This window comes from Taudactylus pleione, unplaced genomic scaffold (assembly GCF_031769625.1).
Source record: "Taudactylus pleione unplaced genomic scaffold, aTauple2 ptg000672l, whole genome shotgun sequence".
In the NCBI taxonomy this organism is placed as follows: Eukaryota; Metazoa; Chordata; class Amphibia; order Anura; family Myobatrachidae; genus Taudactylus; species Taudactylus pleione.
The window spans coordinates 193,214-211,457 of NW_028285074.1; the positions used below are offsets into that span (position 1 = coordinate 193,214).

Genomic DNA, 18,244 nt, shown 5'->3' on the forward strand with positions numbered 1-18,244 from the left:
GGGGTGCTTTGCTGGTGACACTGTTGGTGATTTATTCAAAATTCAAGGCTCACTTAACCAGCATGGCTACCACAGCATTCTGCAGCGCCATGCCATCCCATTAACACCTAGACAGAGCTAGTTAGCATTATAACCACTGAAGGTTGATGATAAGGAACAGAGCAATGCACGTCTAACTTTCTCGATCAGTACAAACCCAGCCCAGCACTGTGTCAATGTCCCAATATTTATGCACCTGACTGTATATCTTTCTAATTACCATCAATCCACACTCTGGAATTGTTACTAACACCTTGCCTCACATAAAATAAAGTGAGGAACTCAGGTTTATAAAATTAAAGACACCAATACTGGCACACAGTGTATTTTAAAACACTTTCACATATCTGCACCTTTATTTTGTAATAATTACTTTTGTCACATATTTTGCTCTTTTACTATGTCTATTTTAACAGACTTAATAAAAGTTAGATTTTAATTTAGTGCACCCTATACAGATTCTTTTTCCTCTCATTCTAAGGGCGACTTGACCAAGAAGGAAAGCGATGGAGTGCTGCGTCAGATGACCTGGCCTCCACGATCACCCGACCTAAACTCAATTGAGTTGGTTTGGGATGAGCTGGACTGTTGGAAAACCATTCCAGGAGACACCTCATGGTGCTGATTGAGAGAATGCCAAGAGTGTGCAAAGCTGTTATCCAAGCAAAAGGGGGCTACTTTGAGGAATCTAAAATGTAAAACATATTTTGATTTATTTAACCCTTTTTTGTTTACAACATAATTCCATATGTGATCTTTCACAGTTTTGATGTCTTCAGTATTAATCTACTATGTTGGAAAAACTTGAAAATAATTTACATAAACAAAAAACATTGATTGAGAAGGTGTCCAAACTTTTGACTGGTACTGTGTGTGTATGTATGTATGTATGTATGTGTGTGTGTGTGTGTGTGTGTGTGTGTGTGTGTGTATATATATATATGTATATGTACACACACACACACACACACACACAGAGTCAAGTGCATAAATATTTTGACATTGATAGAATTTTCATATTTTGGCCTCTATTCACCACCACAATGGCTTTGAAATGAAACAAACAAGATGTGCTTTAGCTGCAGACTTTCAGATTTAATTTGAGGGTAATTACATCCAAATCAGGTGAACGGTGTAGGAATTATATCGGTTTCTATATGTGCCTCCCACTTTTTAAGGGGCCAAAAGTAATGGGACTATCAACTCAAAAGCTATTTCATGGACAGGTGTGGGCTATTCCCTCATTATTTCATTATCAATTAAGCAGGTAAAAGGTCTGGAGTTGATTCTAGGTGTGACATTTGCATTTGGAATCAGTTGCTGTCGACTCTCAATATGAGATCCAAAGAGCTGTCACTATCAGTGAAGCAAGCCATCATTAGGCTGAAAAATCAAAACAAAACCCATCAGAGAGATAGCAAAAACATTAGGTGTGACCAAATCAACTGTTTGGAACATTCTTAAAAAGAAAGAACGCACCGTTCTTTGAGAGCTCAGCAACACCAAAAGACCCGGAAGACCACGGACAACAACTGTGGTGGATGACAGAAGAATTATTTCCCTGGTGAAGAAAAACCCCTTCACAACAGTTGGCCAAATCAAGAACACTCTCCAGGAGGTAGGTGTATATGTGTCAAAGTCAACAATCAAGAGAAGACTTCTCAAGAGTGAATATAGAGGGTTCACCACAAGATGTAAACCATTGGTGAGCCACAAAAACAGGAAGACCAGATTAGAGTTTGCCAAACAACATCTAAAAAAGCCATTACAGTTCTGGAACAACATCCTATGGACAGATGAGACAAAGATCAACTTGTACCAGAGTGGAGAAGGAAAGGAACTGCTCATGATCCAAAACATACCACCTCATCAGTGAAGCATGGTGGTGGTAGTGTCATGGCGTGGGCATGTATGGCTGCCAATGGAACTGGTCCCCTTGTATTTATTGATGATGTGACTGCTGACAAAAGCAGCAGAATGAATTCTGAAGTGTTTTGGGCAATATATGCTCATATTCAGTCAAATGCTTCAGAACTCATTGGACGGTGCTTCACAGTCCAGATGGACAATGACCCGAAGCATACTGCAAAAGCAACCAAAGAGTTTTTTAAGGCTAAAAAGTGGAATGTTATGCAATGGCCAAGTCAATACCCTGACCTGAATCCGATTGAGCATGTATTTCACTTGATGAAGACAAAACTGAAGGGAAAATGCCCCAAGAACAAGCAGGAACTGAAGACATTTGCAGTAGAGGCCTGGCAGAGCATCACCAGGGATGAAACACAGCGTCTGGTGATGTCTATGCGTTCCAGATTTCAGGCTGTAATTGCCTGCAAAGGTTTTGCAACAAAGTATTAAAAAGTGAAAGTTAGATTTAGGATTGTTTAGTTTGTCCCATTACTTTTGGCCCCTTAAAAAGTGGGAGGCACATATAGAAACCGTTGTAATTCCTACACCGTTCACCTGATTTAGATGTAATTACCCTCAAATTAAATCTGAAAGTCTGCAGCTAAAGCACATCTTGTTTGTTTCATTTCAAAGCCATTGTGGTGGTGAATAGAGGCCAAAATATGAAAATTCTGTCAATGTCCCAATATTTATGGACCTGACTGTGTGTATGTGTATGTATATATATATATATATATATATATATATCCAAGATGATTGACATACAACTGAGTATAATTTATAATGATATACCCCAAACTACTGTATGTATGGTCTGTCCCTTCTCTGTCATGCGCAGTGGGAGCTACGCAGCGTGCTAACCTTCCCCAATAGCTCTCATTGCGCACTCCTGGCCTGATGCCCGCAATATGGATTGTTATGCAGTTGAGCGATTCTGTGCTTGTCGCACTGCGCACGCATCAGGTTTCATTACCGTTGGCGGTCGCAGCACGGATTTGGCTGCAGAGTGACTCGGTCAAGGAGCATTTGGGAGAGGTAACGGGGGACGACACATTTCTATTATCCTGTGCACCCTCTCTGCTCTATGTAGAGCTGCCTCCTGGTTAAAGGTTTCATTACTACCTGCTATCCCGTCTGATGCCCTTTATGGTCTCCACTCTTTCCTACTGTAGCAGGTGCGTCAAGCTGAGGGGCAATGGGTATGGATTACCCGGGCCACTGTATTGCGGGAGAGGCGTAACCATGCACCCTTATGATACCATGTCCACACCCCTTGGCCATGCACCACCACAAAGCAAACAGACACCATGTTGCCCAAAATCCTGGCCCTGCCTATACGTGCCATAATTGTCTGAGGTCCTAGCTGAAGACTTACTTTCTATACGACATACAGCCCTTTACCTGAAATGCTTTAAAATAGCCCTTAGGGGGTCAATCCAATTCCATAATGCAGGTCCATAGCGGGTGTGAGTCAGCACGGCAACAGCCACACTTTACCGCAGCCTGACTTTGCACAAAACTGCTTGCAGGCCCGTAGGTAACAGCAACTTGCACCTTTCATGGCTAATTGAATTGACCCCTAGGAATTCAATCTAGTGTATCAGAATATTTTCCGTAACACCATTTGGATCAGGGGTTCCCAGTGTTTTGAACATGGAGGCTGCAAATCACTGTAATGGGGTAGAGGGGTGCAAACTAGGAATGGACATCTATGCTTTGCATGCAATGATTAATGGGGAATCCATCTCCCCCTCCTCAATTAATGATTGTGTTTTTCTTCAGCTGAATGCAAAATTAGACTTGTCAGCACAGAAAGGCCTCCTGCAAACATCAGCCAAGTCTCAGAAGCTGATGTTTTCTTATTGCATCGATTGTCCTGTATTGATGGTTAGCTGTCGATGATCTATCCATAATGTGAACTTCCAGGCCTTGTGTAAACTTGGAAACAAGTTCAAAAACTGCAGGACCCAATAAAAGGAGTGTGGGCCGTGCAACAATTTAGGTTTGGCTATACTATAGAATATTCCATCAATTCACTGGTGTTCACAAGTAGGAGAACTCATTGCCCCAGTCTGTGGGTCACAGTGAGATCACCCCCTCTATATACAAGGGATGCAGTCAGGAAGCCGACTATAGAAATGCCGACCGCCGGCTTCCCGACTATCTAATCCCGGCAAGGTACTAATGACAGGCGTCAAAATCCGCCTGTCAGACCTACGCCGGGAGCCTGACACCCGGCATACCGAACGAAGGTGCGGCGGGCCCGGACAGCCGTGGAGGGGGAGGGTTAGGTTAGGGGCTCCCGGGGGGGACTTAGGGTTAGGTGTAGGCTAGGGGAAGGGGGGGTTAGGGTTAGGTACCCCTAAGGGAGGGTTAGGGTAGGGAGTAAGGTTAGCGATACTTACCCAAATTAGAGATCGGGATCTTCACCCCTGCCGGGCTGCCGCTGTCAAGTTTAGAACCGCCAGTGGTATTACATACTGATTCCATATACAGCCAGGAAGGCAGCTATATCTGCCAGGAATCCCATGCTGTCTGTCACAGGAGCCGTGGTTTCCTTCCTTCTCATACTGACGTTTCTGCTCAGTCTTGCACTGTGGGCTACTAAGGCACAGTGCAACCCATCTCCGAGTCCAAACCAACGAATACTACCTAACGTGAACACCACACCGACATTTCATTGGTCAGTAGACTGATTGTAGGAAGTACGCTCCACTATACAATTTTCTGTCGGATATCTGTCTAATCTGGCTGGTTGGAATGGAAACCTGGTAATGTATGGGAGCAAGTGACAATCGATCATTTGCTCAGAAACACTGGAAAACAGCCAAAAAAAATTGTTCAAACAAATTGGTTAAAACACACGAATTTAACCAATTTGAAAAAAAAATTTTTGTCCTTTTTTCAGTGTTTAAAACCATATGATTGACTGACATTTGCTCCCATACATTACCAGGTTTTCATTCCAACCAGCCAGATTGGACAGATATCTGACAGATAATTGTATAGTGGACGGCCAGCTTTAGAGTGACCGTACGAGCTGGGCTATAGGAATAGGAATCAAAACTGCACTGGCTGCACTTTCAGCGGCATCAGGGGCGCCGAGAGGGGGGGGGGGGAGCGGGTACAATTTACCCGGGCCCGGTCTTCCAGAGGGGCCCGGCGCCGTCCCTTCCACCCTCCTTCGCAGCAGCCCAGCACACAGCCCCTGAGCGCCCCTTGAATGCAAGCTCTTTGGGACATGGAACTTCCATTTCTTCTTGGTGCAGTGTCATGCGTTTCCCCATTGCTTCTGCACTTTCCCCGCGTGTCATTTGTGTTTATGTAAAGCTCAGCATACTATGCTATATGAACTATCTATATTGGACATACAGGTGTATACATAGATGGTTGATGAGAAGGTCCTGACATGGCTTCTCCCATGTACACGAATCGTCCCTGCTCAGCAAACACTTGCCCCAGCCCAAATCCCTTTGTGGTTGGATTCTCCGTATACCAGTGGTTCCCAAACTTTTTTGAATCACGGCGCCCTAGAGTATCAGCATTATTTTCACGGCACCCCTAAGCCAAAAGTTTGTTATTGAGAAATTCAGAAAAACATGTAGTAAAGTAGATTGTGCTTATATGTCATCTTTAGGCTCAGTAATGTGATGGGGACAGGTTTGTGCTTCTGTTTGTCCACATATTTACATTACATTGACCATAAATAATTTTAGTTTGTGCTAGACCACCAACCTGAGGCACCCCTGCAAGTGTCCCGAGGCACCCAGTATGGGAACCACTGCCCTATACCATACTGTACTAGACAGAACCTGTAATATTTCTGAAGATTTTCCCCTTTGGAGGGAGGGAGTGCACCTAGCCCTAATACCTCCTACCTTACAATTAAGCTCAAAAGCTGGAGAAGGCATAAGGACAGTGGTACAGGATACACCTATACAACCATTTACAGCATTAGACTGCCAAGGAGCTACTGGTAACGCCTGACATTGCTTCCTGAAACCATAAGAAGGACTTACAGTAGATGGTCTTATTTGGCCAAGAGGTTCTGTACACATACAGTATGTACAGTAGACGATGTTCCGTGGAACGGAACTTCAGCAAATGAGGGATCATTTCTACTGTGAACCAGGACTGGTTTACATAGGCATCGAGACATGCTTATAATGTGGGCAAATCTCAAAGACCCAAAACACCATACAGACCCCACCCTGGGGTCCGTTTGTGACTTTACAGATTGATTATTGTATGATTGAGAATATGCTGTGACTTTGTAGTGGAAAATGTTTCTATGTCCGCAGGATGTACTGAGGCCTAGCCATTTGGAAATGCTGATTTTCTATGTGCTACCCATACGTTTCACATAGATTTGATAAACATATGTTCTAACAACCAAATTGTCCAAAACGTGAGCTTACACTAACATGGAACAGATGCCTTACCTGTGGCTCTCATGAGTATAGGATCGCATCACATACGAAAACTGGACAAAGGGCCTGATTCAGACCCACTCGCGAGCGGCTGTCCGCTCGCAAGTGGGTCGATGTTATGGACTGAGCATGCGCACGACGGAGGGAGCTCCGTCGTGCGCATGCGCCAGACGCGACGAGCGAAGGAAAGTCCTTCGCTCGTTGTGTCCGATCAAAGGGGGCGTGCTGTCAATGTTGATTGACAGCACGCCCCCTTTGGTGGGCGTGCCGGGGGCGTGCCTCCCTGACGGGGGCGTTCCCACGGGAACGCCTCCCGTCAGAAGCCGGCCCACTGACATCACTAGTGATGTCAGTGGGAGTGATTTTGGCTCTGATAGAGCCAAAATCACTCCGGAGCTTGTGGTTGAAAACCTCAACCGCAGGCTCCGACTCGCAATTTCGATGGTCGCGATGGTCTCGACCATCGCGACCATCACAATGCACGCTCGTATAGCCTGTGGGTGGTGACCCACAGCTATACGAGCGTCCAGGAGGACGCTCCATGAAAATGGAGCCCGGCCCTCATTCAGAGCGTGCGCTCTGCTCAGAGCGTCCGGCTCTGAATGAGGGCCAAAGTCCACATGAACTGTTATCATTTTTATTGCCAAGTTAAGAGTTCAAACGGCACTTTAAAAGTTTGGTTACAATTCCTTTGGCCAGTAAGAACCACATAAACTGAACAAAGTTCAAGCTATGCTCAATGGGAAATTGTTCAAAGAATCTTTCACACGATAGCAAATGTTTGTTAAGGTCACTATACATCTGTTTATAATGTAAAAGGAATGGAATCATCTGTAACACGTTTTTAAAATTATTTTTCCAAAATTTTAAAATGTTCTGTTTTTGAGTTCTTAAACGTTAATAACGTTCTGCGTGATTCAGGTGTCAGATAATTTTGTAATACTGCATTTCTGCACAGAACTGTATTTACAGTAACTGACTAAATTAAGATGTGGTTTTGTTTTGGGGTAAATCAAGAAGTAACTTAGCGTTCCCGCTAGGCTGTTTCAGCGGGGTGCCGCGCCCTTCCATATTTTTCAAGGGCAGAAAGCACCCTGCCCTCCGGCGTGGCGCCCCGCTGAAACAGCCTGCGGGTTCTGACCCCTCCCGTAGGCCGCAGTGTCCAGTGAGTGGGGAAAACGGCGGTGCAGCCGTCACAGCCAGTGAATGGATTCACAGTGACTGCAGCACTTGGGGGCTGCCCGGCATGTCTGTAATTACCGGGCACGGCCCCAATAGTGACAAAAAGGGGATGCATCATAAAGACACTCCCTCTTTCCATTGGTCACGTCCCCTTTCCATTGGCCATGTCCCCTTTTCGATGTTTACCCCTCTGGCCAGGCTGCAGACCCTGGCCTCGTGCCTCCCAGAAAACAGGGATGACGCCCCCATTTCCAGGGAAGCCACTCAGGAACACCCCTGCTCCGCCTCCCGCCGGCTGCTGCACCTGTTGAGACAATTTCTATACTCCTGGTGATTTCTTCTCGCCGTATAATATAAATAGAATGGTTTGTTAGTCTTACTGAGTTTATAGAGTTGACACAAGTTATTTTTTGGCCAAACCACTGTTATAGGCTACATCTCTTGCCCACTCTCCCGTAACGCCCAGGAGACTCCTGAATTTGCGGAGAGTCTCCCGGCAAAGTGGGCAACCCTCCCGCAACCTTTGATCATTATAAATATCGTTCCTGCAAAGCCCTCCCAAGTTTCTACCTATGGGGGCTGCAGGAATCTGACAGGAGAAAAGATAAAGGCAAAGAAATCTGTGATTTCTCCATGACTTTCACTAGAAGGAATATGTAGAGCTGATATTTTCCTCCAGGAAAAAATGCTGTAGAACAACTTTTTTAATTTTTTTTTTTAAGTTTACTAAATAGTCCCATGACATTTACTGATAGCAATGCTTTCCTGTCCAGGTCTGCCCTCTAGAGGCAATTAGTGTCATTACACACACATGCTGCAGTACTGGAGTTTGTAATGTAGACCTATGCTGTCACCTTATCAGGTCAGGTGCTACCACGCCTCTCCTGTAAGTTTCTTTTACTCCGTAACACACACACACACACACACACTAAGTAATATCTGTGTGTCAGGAGGACAGAAGACAGGTAGGAAAATGGACATAAATATATTAGGCTAGTTTATTGCATCTAATCCGTGAGTTCAGCTTTATGCTTGTCAGATTGTGTAGTTTATGGTAAAAGCATTGTATAGGAGCCGGCTATGTGGGTGCTGGGGGTTCTGCAGTTACCCCTATTATTTATGCTGTCACTATCCAGGTCTATGTACATTGTACAGGTATAGGGAGGAGCATCCCAGACGTTTTGAAAAGTTCCGATGTAAAGGGCTGTTGCTGTTCTAAAGTTTTATTGTTAAAGGAAAATGTACCCAGAAAAGCTTTGGACTAGTTACTTTTTTTCTAGTAGCAGTGTGGGGTATCTGTAAGTTATCTTGCTGTAGGGGGCAGATTTATATATTACAGGAACTGGCAATGGGCATGATTCATTACGGATCGCAACTACGATTTACGCATGCAGTCGGCTGATTGCTGCATTCTGTGCATGTGTATTCATCGCGGTGCGCGAACAGCCACTGCGATCGGGACTGCGGTGACTACTCTGACCCATTGCAGAGTGATTGACAGGCAGTGGCGCTTGTGGGAGGTGACAGGGGTGGTCTGCGAAACACAGGCGTGCCATTGCGTTTGTACGCCATTGCATGGGCGTGAATAAATTATCCACTGTGATGCCGTACGCAGACTGAGGACTCATAGCGTACGATGAGGTTAGCAATTCCTGAGTAAGGTCAGAGCTTGTGCACGTGTGCGTGAGGCTGCGATGGTACCGATGGTTTTGCAGTCTTGCTAAACATTACGGTTGTGTGTAAGGTAATGTGGGCTTATGTTGTGCTGCAATGGCATAGCGATCACAATGGATTAGCATACTATCATCGTGAGACTGCATGTGTAATCACTATTGCAATTGCGATTGGTAGTGAATCAGGCCCTGGGGTCTTTGGAGGGTGTCCCAGCGAGTGTTACCTCCCCCCAAATGACATTTCATAATGCGTAGGTTTGACATACCATCCCTTTAATTCCGGACACGTGAATTACACAGGTTCTGTTCAAGTGTGTGTGAGGCTGGGATGGTACTCGATGTGTGTACGGTAAAGCGGGCGCCCTTATGTTGTGCTGCGACGGCATAGCGATAACAGTTGATTAGCATATCATTGCAGTGAGAATGCGTGCGTAATCGCTATTGCAATCGCAGTTGCGATCCATAGTGTATCAGACCCAATGTCTGGTAGCGGAGGTGGGCAACATGGAGCATTCCGGCTGTTGTGGAGCTACTGCTCCCAGCATGCCCAGCTTCCGGCTGTTCCTGGTAGTTTCACAGCAGCAGACAGCCGCAGATTACTCTAAGCTAGGTACACACTAAAACGCTCCGATCTAAAGAAGCGATTATCGGATCTGTGGGCACCCGTACACGATGAGCAAATTCTTGCTCAGTGTTTAATTTCCTTTGATCTCTTTTAACGGGATTGGGTGTGCAGACCATAAGATGCGACCTCCTGATGCGACTATTTATAGGCTAACGCTCCTGCGCACACACTATACAATCATCGGCTGATCGGCCAGATAACAGCTATATAGTGTGTACCCGGTTTAAGTAAGAACATAAAACTTTTCATAAACCAGTTGTTTGCATGAAGTGACCGTTGTATCGAAGGATATTTTGTACTAATCAAGATATAAACTGTTGAGCATTTTGTGTTCCTATAAAACCCTATTTGTTGTGTTAGAAGCCATAGGAAACCTGGTTAATGGCAGGTCAGACAAGGCTGACGGAAATGGTTTCCCTGGGAAAAAGCATCAGAGTTTACTACTTTGATTTACTATGTTGTGTTTTTTTTTGTGTGTTCATTTTGTGAATGAGAAGTAAACTATAATATAGAACAACATACATACAGCAAGTCCTCAGTGACTTAACTATGTAATCATATTCTCCAGATATTTTCCAGCGTGTAAAGGAGCGTACACACTAGCCGATATGCTCCCTGAGCGATATCGTCTAGTGTGTCCCCGGCAGGGTGTGCTCAATGTCGTTCATGACATTGAGCACAGCCGCTGAACGATATCATTAACGATATCGTTCAGCGCCGGGCTCTCTCCCCCATTCCCCAACATGCAGCAACCTGACGACATCGTCAGGTTGGCCTGCATGTTTGCTCGATGAACGACAATGACTAATGACCCGCGGGAACACGCATCGTCATTATCGTTCATATGTTAAAAGTGGACGACATAACGATATCGTTATCGTTCAGTCGTCCACTTTAATCGCCCAGTGTGTACGCACCTTAAAAGCAAAACCTAACTTCTTTATCACATAACAGCCGGGATGTACTAAATGAAAAATGCGGTAAAAACCCCGTTTTCGGGGGTTTTACCGCATTTCCATATGCACTAAGCCCCAGCCGCTCTTTTTTTGGTGCAGAAGGTAACGCCAGAAAAATCTGGTTACATACTGAGATGACGAATTGGTCAGCAGAACGATCCGCTGATAGAGCGGCCAATTGGTAAGTTATACATACTTTACCAATCGGCCACGCGAGATTTCTGGGCTGACATCCCAAATTTTCCCGCCCGGTTGTGATGTCGGTGTCGGCGGTCCCTGCGACCAGTGGGTGGACGATCGGCGGGTCGCCCGTACACACATGCAGATGCACCAATATATCTTACAGATATATTGGCATGGGCTGTGCTGCAGGGGCGACCTGATATGTCTGTGAACAACGTCATTCACAGACTTATCGTGTAAACACACCCAGCGATGCGCTGTGCGATATATTGCTACAGCCCCTAGGTAAAATTTGCCAATGGCAGTAATACTACGGGTGGACAGTTATTGACCATAAATTCTGCTTATGTCTATGTTAATATAATAAAATGTTCTACATACCTTGGTGGAAACCACTGCTAGATGCAGCCAGAGCCAGATTAGGGCTTGTGGCGGCCCCTTAAAAAAAATAAAAAATTGACACCCCGCCGCCACCTTTCACCAGAGTGCCCCCTCTATATGCCCACAGTGCCTCCCCCTCAAATATACCCCACAGTGGCCCCCTGTTTGCTATACATTGCCATAATAAACACCTCCCCCCACCCTTGTGCCACCAAGTACTCGCCGTCCGTGGTTTGCATTAGGGATGGACATCAGAAGCCGATGGTTAGCAACCATCGATGTTTCCGATTCGATGGAGGCACTTTTTCGAATACCGGAAATTCGATGGTAGCCAGCCATCAGATGCAGCTTTCCGATGCCTATCCGATGGCTGACTGTGGAGGGGTAGCACACACCCCTGCTATTCATAGCAGAGCAGCGGGTGTGCAGCAGGAGAATAGATGCGCACTGCATTTATTCTCAGTGTAGGGTAAGCCTGGGGGCGGCCCAGCATCCCGGTGAGTGCTGGGTACACCCCCACAGTGACGTGGGCAGGGGTGTCACAAGGCTCCGCCCCCACAGGCCCACTAACTTTTCGGTCGGTACTATAACCATCGCGATAGTTATAGTATCAAATTGTTGGGATGCGATGGCTAGTTGCCATCGCATCGCATAATTTGATGTTGGAAGCCTGGCAATTATTTGAGGTCGGGCTTCCGATTTCCATCCCTAGCTTGCATACAGTGCAGCAGAGAGGCTCCGGAGTGAGTCATGGATGTGATGTATCACGTGATGCCGATGAGGGGTCTCGGGAGCCGCTGTGCGTTGTATGTGCGTGACTGTGCATGCTTCAGCAGAACACAGAGCCGCAGCAAACCCCCATCAGGGAACAGATTCTCTGCTATTGCAGGGTCAGACAACCCTCTGTGTATGGGAGCCCCGGGGCTGCCGCCCCCCTCCCCTTAATCCGGCCCTGGCCGCGGAACACCTCAGTCTGTTGATTGGTGATTGCGCACCATTCTGCCAAATATCTCTATGGGTTTGCAGGACCCAGCAAATGCTGTTGTGTAATGTAATGCTTCTCATGGGCCTTAATCATTAACAGTGTTTCTCGAATCTATTTATACCTCAGGATCTGTGTTTTTCATTGTGTGACGTTATATTATCAGTTAATACAATTACAATGCTATGTGGCAACTTCTTACTTATCAGCATTCATCAATGAAGAAGCCAGACACAGACTTTTTCAACTGTGGAAATATCAGGAAAAAACTTTAGCAGCAGACAATGACAAAATATTAGCCTGACACCCAGGGGCGGAAGCTCAGTGCCGTAACTAGGGGGGTGTGGGTAGTGCTCACCCACGGCCTCTGCATCTGGCTATTAGGTCTACCGGAACGGCACCCTGCAACCACAGATCGCTTCTTCAGTGCCTCTGGACGCTCCAGACAGGCACCCTGCAGCTCTTGGCACCTGTTTCCCCCTTCTCCAGAGCATCCTGAGGATGCTTTGGTCACAGCTGTAATTGCCTGAGCTGCCAGCCCCGCCCCCCTCCATATAACGCCATGCTGAAAAGCCCTGTTACGGCCCTGCATAAGCTCATACCAGGCATCATAAAGACGCTCCCTCTTTCCATTGGTCACGTCCACTTTCCATATAACGCCATGGCGTCATGCTCTCGGCTGGGAATGGCCAGCATGGGGCGCTGTAACGGCCCTGCATAAGCTCATACCAGGCACCGGAGGCTAAATAGATGGTGGTGCTCCATCCCCGGCTCCAACTTGTGCATGCACTGGTCTGTTGCATGCACAGCTGAGGGAGCAAAGGTGTAAGTTATGCGCCAGTAATCCTGCCAGTTTGGATAGTCTCCAGCCGCTTACGCCCAGTTCTCTTTAACCTCATCTCCCCTTGTGTCTCTCCAGCCTCATTTCCCTGTGTTTCTGCAGCTCTAGCCCTGCCGTGTCTCTTCAGCAAGCCCCCTTCTGTGTCTCCAGCCCTGCAGTGTCTCTCCAGACTCCTAATGTCACTCCAGCCAGCCCTGCAGTGTCTCTCCAGCTCCAGCCTCTGCATCCCTCTGGCTCTAGAGTCCACAGACACTTACCTTCTTCTGGGTCTTCCAGCTGCTCCTCTTTGCACTTCGGCTCATCTACCTTTCAGCTGTGCGGCATGATGTCATGCACGCCGTTTCAAAATAAAATAAAAAGTTATTGCACCAGCCGCTGGCGGTGCCTGAAGATCAAGAGACAGCAGATCCCCGGACCCCAAAGATAGATCCATCTATAACCGCTGGCTGCCCAGCTGCAGTGATCCGCAACGGAGATAGATGGATTTATCTGTGGACCCCGGTACAACTGTGCCCCCTCACCAAGGCTTCTCTTCAGTACCCCACTGACAGCTAGTGCCCGGAGGCCAATGCTTCCATTGCCTCCTGGAGTTCCACCACTGCTGGCACCAAAGATCTTAAAAATCAACAAACATAAATTATCTTTAAACTCCTGTGTCAACCATTTAAAAAAAATAAAAATATATATATATATATACCACACCAGGTGCCTTCCGCAATAAACATAATAAAGAGCAGTCTGAATGGCGGATTTATACAAGAAGAATGGGTCAAGAGCCCAGTCTTTAGATTCTTTGGGGGTCTATTTACTAAGCAGTGTTAGAAGACAGAGTGAAAAGTGATAAGGTACCAGCCAATCAGCTCCTAACTGGCATCTCAAAGGCTGTGTTTGCACTCTGTCTCCTAACACTGCTTAGTAAATAGACCCCTAGGTTTCAGTTTTTACACTTTTGTCAGGAAATACAGATTCTTTATTCTTTCTTTAGAAAAAACTTGAAAAATAGCTCATCTAAATAGTTAAGCATATCTTAAATGTCTCTTTAAACGCCAACAAACTTGATCATGTAGCCGAAATCACAGGGAAACTATACAGTGCCGCCATAGCTATTTCATCTATCTATGCCCTCAAAACAGTCCTCAATAGAGGGCGGTAAGGATTGCCTCTAATGTACCAAATAAAGTAGCATATTTACCTGGGGTGTTTTATATGTTATATAATTGCCCTTGTAAATGCCGTGGCTAGAATCATCAACAAGAGGAGGCTTTGAAAAGTTTATCAAACATACTCCCTCATACATGCCAGCCCTCCCGCATCTCGCGGGAGGCTCCCGTTTTTTTAACAAGCCCCCCGCTGCCCCGCAAAACTAATGAAATCTCCCGGATCCCCACAGCCCCATCTGAAATACGGACTTCGCATGCGCAAGACCGGATGTGGCAGGAGCGGGACTTGACAGAAGCATGTAATATAGGCTGGCCAAGCACCGCGGGGTTGTGCGTCGGCCGTCTCGCCCAGCAAGCAGCAGTGCAGAGCTTCCTGTGTGAGTGACTTGTCACTAACACTCTGCACAGGCAGAGACGAGAGTTCTCTCCTGCTACAGCGGGGAAAGCAGCAGCTACAGCAGTGGAGTTTACTCCTTCTCCCCCCTGCCTAAGCAAGGTAAGGAAGTAATAGTAAAGCTGCATACACACACAACAATTTTGTTACCAACGATTTTATGAACGATTTTCTGTCAGATTTTTTAAAGTGAACTTCAAACGATTTTTGCATATTAACTTAATGAAAATCGTTGAGTTGACAAGTGTCTGACTGAACTACAAACTACAAACGTGAATGCGCACGAGCGATCATCAATCATCGTTTGACTCAGAAAGTGAACGATTTTTTCAAACGATATAGTTTAACGATAATCGTTAAAAAAAATCGTTGTGTGTGTATGCAGCTTAAGTAGTAGTGCTCAGGGGGGGGGGGTGTGTGTGCCCTGGGTGAGGAATATAGCGATATGGCACATAGGCCCTCATTCAGAGCCGTACGCTCTGAACAGAGCGCACGCTCTGCATGAGGGCCGGGCTCCTTTTTCATGGAGCGTCCTCCTGGACGCTCGTATAGCTGTGGGTCACCACCCACAGGCTATACGAGCGTGCATTTTGATGGCCGCGATGGTCGTGACCATCGCGACCATCGAAACTGCGAGCCGGAGCCTGCGGTTGAGGTTTTCAACCGCAAGCTCCGGAGTGATTTTGGCTCTATCAGAGCCAAAATCACTCCCACTGACATCACTAATGATGTCAGTGGGCCGGCTTCTGACGGGAGGCGTTCCCGTGGGAACGCCCCCGTCAGGGAGGCACGCCCCCGGCACGCCCACCAAAGGGGGCGTGCTGTCAATCAACATTGACAGCACGCCCCCTTTGATCGGACACAACGAGCGAAGGAAAGTCCTTCGCTCGTTGTGTCTGGCGCATGCGCACGACGGAGCTCCCTCCGTCGTGCGCATGCTCAGTGCAGACCATCGACCCACTTGCGAGCGTACAGCCGCTCGCGAGTGGGTCTGAATCAGGCCCATAGTGCGAATTATAGTTTTAATGTCCTTACAGATTGGTAATTAAAAGCCATAGAATAACTGGTTTTCTAACTGTGAGGGCAGAAGAGCGGACTGTCCTTATTAGGTCATGTATCCTGTGAGTCCTGTTAAAGGTTAATGAAAGGCAGGAAAGATAGAAAACTAACCATGTGACATGCAAATAGCACCTAGCTCTGTATGTTCCTGAAAGGGCCTAATTTCACATTTCGGAGCCACAGCTTAATTTTAAGAATTGTTAAATGTCATAGGACTCACATGATAATTATTCTTGGAAGTGTACAAGGCAGGAAGCCTTTTGGTTAGAGTCTTGCCCAGGTAATGAAATTAACAGGTTCCCACTAGCCTGTTAATTAAGTAAGGAAATACTACACAGATTTGTCTAGCTCAGAGCTCATCTGTGTGTCCACTCAGTTATGGTAAAATTGTCACCAGGGGAATTGGTATGAAAAACCGCCGCTTTGATTCCCAGCAGCGGCAGCCAACAGCGCTGGAAATCCCGATCGTCCTCCAGTAAGTAATAACTAACCTAACCACCCTAACCCTCCTTAGGGGTGCCTAACCCTAACCTCCCCCCCAAGTGCCTAACCCTAATCCCCCCTGTAAGTGCCTAACCCTAATCCCCCCTGTAAGTGCCTAACCCTAACCACCCCCCTTTCCCCGCTGCCTAACCCTAAGTCCCCCCGGGGGTGCCTAACCCTAACCCTCCCTCCCCCTAGCCTAACCCTCCTGGGGGGTGCCTAACCCTAAGTCCCCCCCCGGGTGCGCTAAACCTAACCCTCCCCCTCCCGTGGCTGTCCGCTCGCGGCGCCCGGCATCCCTTCGATCGGGATGCCGGGCGCCTGTCTCCTGGCGTCGGGAAAATGACAGGCGTCTAGATATAGACACCTGTCATTTAACCCACGCCGGGAAAAAGCAGTCGGGAAGCCAGCTGTCGGGATCACGTCATCCGGTTTCCCGAAAGCATCCCGTCACCAGGGCCTGTGTATTGCTCAGCCCTTTGTGTTTGCATCTATAGACAATCAGCACCATAGGGGGTAAAGCAAATAGTAACCAGGCTGACATTCAGGTGTGATGAGAGATGGCCAGATCAAACAAAGTCATATTTGGATGGTTTATGTGACAACATTGATGTATCAGTGATAGCTGGAAGCTTGGAAAATTAACAGGACTCCATATCCAGGTTGGGTGCGATTCCCAGATATACAGTTTTGAAGATATGAGAAATCCCAAGAAGGCACCATCACAAACTACTCCTATTTATACTTTTATAACAGATAAAATAAGGACCAGTACGATGAACACCCCATATTGTGGGTAATAAATCCGCAGGGGAAGTTATTAGGCTTATGCTGTGCTAAATTTAAAGGGATTTAAATTTAGCTGGGAGGTTCCTGTCCTCTAATTATCTAATCCCCCAATCAGAGCGGACGGGTATGACATCACCCTAGGTGTGAGGCTCTTCTGATAAAAGGGATTGAAGTCCTGGGTTCTGTGTTCAGCCTGAGTGGTCAATGCTACATTGAGGTTTTAACCTGCAGTCCTTGCATTTCTTCCTGTCCCTTCCAGGCAAATTAACTGAGTGTTTATTTGTAAGTATTCCGTTTTTATTTAATATTGCTTGCTATACATGTATGTACCTTTGTAACCATTCTTTTCTTTGTAGCATTCTTTTTAAGCATTGTACTCCTTTTTCTGTAAATAAACTATTCTTTATTAGATTATGTCATATATGCTCCAAAACCTCGTCTTTGAAGAGATTATTAGTCCGCTAGGGTGACGCTACACCTATTAAGTACAGGAATCAGAGGGCTGGTCTCACTGAACTGTGTGGTCGTCTGGGACGCCGAGTCTGCACAGTGGTGAAGAGGTTAAGCAAAAGATTAACTGTGTGGGAATTTTGTTGCTGAGCCTGTGCAATTATTGGGACAATAGAGGACCGGTGATCTCTTTTAAGTCGTTTCCATCGGTGGTGGCAGTTTTGTAAGTAAGGTATTTGTATTACGGCACTCTGTCTATAGCAGAGGTGCATCCCCCAACGTCAGGGATACTGGGTACGGCATACATGCCTACCCTCCCGGTTTTCGCGGGAGGCTCCCGATTTTTCGGGTAACCCCCGCACCCCCGGAAGGGTAGGCATTTCTCCCGAATGAGGAGAATACCTGCGGCGATCGCGGGTCTCCGTGAAGGGGGCGGGGCTTAAGATGTGATTCTGCATGAATCACAGCATTTGGCCCCGCCCCCTATGTAAATTTTATCCAATCGCGGCAGTTTTGATGTGAGGGGGCGGGGCTTAATGACGCGACTCGTTAGGCTTCGCCCCCATCGGCCCCCTGCTGCTTCTCTTACCCGGGCTTCTCCCGGGAAGAGATTATTAAAGGTAGGTAAGTAGGTAAGTATGGGGTATGGGTCCCTGACACCCTGTGATGGAGCTGTGCTGCGGGCAGAGGGATAACCGGGCGGGGTAGG

General features: G+C 46.8%; 1 protein-coding gene across 4 annotated transcripts in view; it reads left to right on the forward strand.

Moving 5' to 3' along the window:
* Positions 1-8,466: 8,466 nt before the first annotated feature.
* The window catches only part of LOC148478169 (circularly permutated Ras protein 1-like), a 152,439-nt gene continuing 142,661 nt past the window's right edge, over positions 8,467-18,244 (forward strand). For 3 of the 4 annotated variants that reach the window (XM_088455840.1, XM_088455843.1, XM_088455842.1), the window contains exon 1: positions 8,482-8,524. The gene's annotated coding sequence lies outside the window, so the exon portion shown is untranslated. Of the gene's footprint in view, positions 8,525-18,244 lie in introns of all 4 variants that reach the window. The other variant, XM_088455841.1, reaches the window with a different exon arrangement.